Source organism: Anoplophora glabripennis, unplaced genomic scaffold, assembly GCF_000390285.2.
Source record: "Anoplophora glabripennis isolate ALB-LARVAE unplaced genomic scaffold, Agla_2.0 scaffold905, whole genome shotgun sequence".
Lineage (NCBI taxonomy): Eukaryota > Metazoa > Arthropoda > Insecta > Coleoptera > Cerambycidae > Anoplophora > Anoplophora glabripennis.
In genome coordinates, this window is record NW_019417432.1 from 145,103 (window position 1) to 150,086 (window position 4,984).

The following is a 4,984-nucleotide window of genomic DNA, read 5'->3' on the forward strand; positions in this document are numbered from 1 at the left end:
TTTCCAAAAAAAATCAATATCTCAGTTATAGTTGAATTTAGAAAAACCAAATTTGGTACACAGTGTGAGTGCCAATAGCATTAATTGACAGTAGGTAGAGTTCAATTGAAGCATTTTAAAGGGTTGATAAGGGATGATGCACCATTTTTTAATCCGTTAGCGGACTTAAAAAATTATTATTTTAAGGGGAATTTAATTCTAAAACTTTTCTCTCTTACTATTTTTCAAAAAACTTTGTCGTTTTCAACAAAAACACTAATAACCAATAATACGTATTGTCCCTGATATTTAAAATCATCGAAAATTCAAAAGTTGGCTATGAATTTAAACATCAAACTTGAGGATCGGAAAAAAAGTTGGAATAAGAATAATTTAATAGAAAAGCAAACAACTTAAACAACAGAAATAACATACAATTTGCACTAATAAGTTATAAAAATTTGTTCAAAATGATCACCATTGGCAATCAATTACTAAAATTAAATTAATTTAAATTCATAGCCAACTTTTGAATTTTTGATGATTTTAAATAACAGCTACAATATGTATTGTTAGTTATTTGTGTTTTGTTGAAAGGTTTTTTGAAAACTAACGAGAGTAAGAAAAGTTTTAGAATTAAATTCCCCATAAAATAAAATTTTTCTTTGTCCGCCAACGGGTTAAAAAATTCCGTCACATTTTAATGGTGCATCATGCCTTATCAACCCTTTAAAATACTTCAATTGAACTCTACTTACTGTCAATTAATGCTCTTGGCACACTCACAACGTGTACCAAATTTGGTTTTTCCAAGTTCAAGTATAACTGATACTGATTTTTTTCGAAATTTGAAACTCCACTTTCAAGGCTTAAAACTTCTTAGAGGTGCAGCTTAGTATAAAGGTAACTTCCGTTGTATCACCCTACATGTCCCTGCCCTGTGTCGGTTCTTATGCGAAATACCCTTTATATATTGTAGATGTACTAACATTAGTAATGTCTTTATCTATTGGAATAAAATAATAAATTCCTTTATTTATTCTGTTTTATTTATTTCATTTATTTCATATTTAAAAAACATTTTATATACAAATATTGTTTTATAAAGTATAAATTTCAGTAATAGCTATTAGAGATGCAAGGATGATTATGCCCATAGGTGACAGATCACTTCTGAGGTCGTTTAGGCCCGAGGAAAGTACGCCTAAGGGCATAATCGTCCTAGATCTCCGTATATGTTATATTTTTTACTTGGACAAATTATTTTACATTTATTTTAAATTTAATAATTAAAAGTAAATGAGAATGAATACAGTTTTTCAATATATACGATCTATCTAAGATGTGATGACACCCGCAAATTTGTTGATTTTGATAGTTTTTGATGTTTGATTCTGAGGACATTGAAAAGGCAGAATGGATAATATTTCAGCAATATTTGTTGCTAGAGCCAATAAAGCCAATGAAGAATTACTGCCTAGGAAATGTAGATTACTTTATGATAAAGCATATAAACGTTTTGAGACTAGGACAAGCAGAAATTCAGTGACAACTAACTGTTAGTGAAACCATATTAATGGGATATTTCCAAGAACTGGTGTGTATTACCTTTCATCACTTTAAAGAAATATTTATAATTTTTGATAATTTATATTTTTTATATATCTTTTAGTCAGAATCATTCAGCCCTAACAAATTGTGGACAAAGTATTCAATGTTGAAGACCACATTATCAGCGTGCAGAAAAGTATATATAGGAGAATATCGATTAGAGGTTTATTTGAAAGGATATATTCCAAAAAAATCTAAAATATTGTCAAGAGGATATTTTTAAATTTATTAGAGAAGCATCAAGTCGTACATATCTTTAGGAAAAAGTAATATAGAAAATAATTGGCTATATTATTGCATGTGCTTAATAGGTTTTTGTTATTGTAGGTTGTTCAGTCTAGTAATTTTTTTTTTGGAGGATTAAGAAGAGATGAGTTGGTAAAGCTCTCAATAGATGATATAGACGACAAAGAACTCGTAGTAAAAATTAACTATGCAAAACTTGCAGTATCAAAATCTTTTACTATTGTCGAAGAAAATGAAATGCATTCATTCATTACTCCCTTCAAAAGGCAATTGTGTAATTTGGAATCCTTCTACGTCGGTGAGTCTATCGCTACCTAAAACTGCTTTGATAATGTATGAACCTCTAAATTTTGGAATTAATTTTTTACTTGTTCCTACACTTACATCAGTATTTGCAATCGTGACATAATCACCAGCATTGTAAACGTGAACATTTGTGTTTTTTATTATAAACTTCTTTAGCATACATTTGAGATTTTGTGATGTTTTCAGCAGTTTTTTCTATAATTAATTAAGTTTAAATTTGTTTCTTCCTGTGATTCTAAATACAATCTCAAAACATCTTGAACATGCCCCTTTTGATGTACTCCAAACAATAACTTACTAGGAGTTTCTCCCGCTGAACTATTAACTGTATCAATTATAGAAGTCTACTTTTGACAAAACCTCATTCCACTTATCTATTGAATCAGACAATTTTGAACATATTGAACTTAAAGACTTATTTATTATCTCTATTTGACCATTTGCATGGGGTACCTACTCCGGTTGCAATAAGGAATGTTGCATATCATTCTGGGTAATAAATTCTTCAAAATCATCTGATGTAAAACATGATCCTCGAATCTCGATCTGAAATAATTCTGCTATTTAGGCTTGCTATTATTTCGAAAGTATGAAATTAAATGTTTGATTATTTACTTTGTATTAGTTGAACTACATGAATAAATTTTTAAACTTTATAAAAGCATCGATTACATATAAATATATTTATTTTGATACCGAGTTTTCTCTAAAGGACCAAAATGATCGATATGTAAAGATTCAAAAGGTAAATTACCCCTAGGTATGGAATTTAAGTAACCTTCAGCTTTTCCCGTGACAGGAGAGTAACTAATGCATTTTAAACAATTTGATATAATCTTTGATCTTTTACTTTAGATTAAGAAACCAGTAAGTATGACATATTAGTTTAAACATTTTGTTTATATCCTTTCCATACAACTTGAAACATACAATAGAAATTTACTGTTTTGTTCTTTTGTTTTCTATAAATTAGACCATTTCGCAATTCATAAAATTTACTCTAGCCATGTTCTGATGATTCTCTAATTTCACTAATACGTTTGTCCTGATCTTGTTTTAGGGATAAATTTCTTTCAAAAGAATTGTCATCTATGATTAGAATTGCATTTCTACTTAAATAATCAGCATGAGTCATTTGTTTACTCGATCCATGTTCTATAAATAATTTTGTAATTCTAATGACCGCCGCGCCATTATTCTATGGCTAGAAATTGGCCTCAATGATTTGGGATCGAGGGGGATTATCCCTCTTTATCCTGCCTCATCTCGTGTATCTAATGACCAATGCAAAATTCTAAGATTTATATATTTCTTTTGCAAATTTAATACTATTGTAATCTTTAATTATTTTGAATTCAATTCCCTTCAAGTAATCTCTAAAATGATTTAAAGAATGAAATATACTAGTATACACAACATTTCGAGTTCGTAACTATGAAACTTAATTTCATCAGTCGGACAACTATTTTGAAACAATAAAAAACAGTGAAATTTTCCATCACCTGTCTTTGCATAAGGACACTACCGAACCCTAAAGAGGATGCATCACAATGTAATTAAGCCTTTGCTTTTGGATTATATATTTTTAAAACAGGTTCTTTTACACAAATTGTCTATTATGGGTCACAAAAGAAGTATATTTTATAGAATCCGGATGTACATTTACATGAAGAAATGCATCTTTTAAGTCTAATCGGGTAAAAAAATGTTTATTTCTCAAAAGATCAATTTGACCATGAATTATAGAGACGAAGGGAAATTGTTTCGGTCTGAAATTTTATTTAATTCCCACATACAACACATACGAATACCCGAAGGTTACTAAAACAATAGGGGAACTATATACCGATAAACTTTTCCTAATATTGCTTTGCGATAATAAATTTTCAATAATTTTATTTACTTCGCCTTTCTCATAAAATGACAAGTGATGTGGTTTAAAGAAAAAAGGTTTCTGATTTGGCTTTACTCTTATTGATATCTCGCATTCAACCTCTGGTTTTTCAGATCTAATTCTCTGGACATAATTTTGAGTACAATTTTTTATAAATGTAACCCTTAATTTATGATCTAGTTGTGGATTTACATCTACATCTAATTCATTTGATCATTTATCACATTGATTAGAAAAATATCACACTGGAAGCCTCTGTATAAATATGCCTCTCACTCAAAGTTACATTCTGTATTATTTACTATTAGGTTTACCAATAGATTTGAAGTTTTTAGAAGACAAAAGTAAAAACAGTAACATATAATTTTTGTAAAAAGTGGTTTTAAGCAATTTAAATTACCGTCATATTTAATTTTTTATGTCAATAAGAGATGGCGCAATATGATCCGTCGGTAAAACAAGGCACTGTTCTATATTATTGGTTATTCTAGGGCCACAACACAATAAAAAGAAGAAGTGCCGCTTTCGGTTCCCAGTTGTAGGTGCAGGTACAGGCACGGTCTGGGTCCGTCTTTTCTTTTTTACGGACCGTGCCTAGATAAATGATGGACCGTGGGTTATAGAGATGAGCTTACCGGTGATTTTGCGATCACCGATAATAATATATCAGCGACTCACAAATAACAGTGATTTTTACCGGCGAAAATCACTGGTTTTGTTCGAGCTGGATCATCTCCGTGGTATTGGTCGGGTGTCGGGTCGCTGTTTCACTGATTCGCCGGTGGGAGAAAATATTAATTGTTCTAACTTGCAATGTTTATTGAGTAATATGTAATAATAACATTAAAATATCAGATTCTATTGGTTGATAGTTTATATTTTGTCGCATATTTTTAAATTGGAGACCGGTATTTAAATAATTTAAAACAATTTATTTTACTATATCAT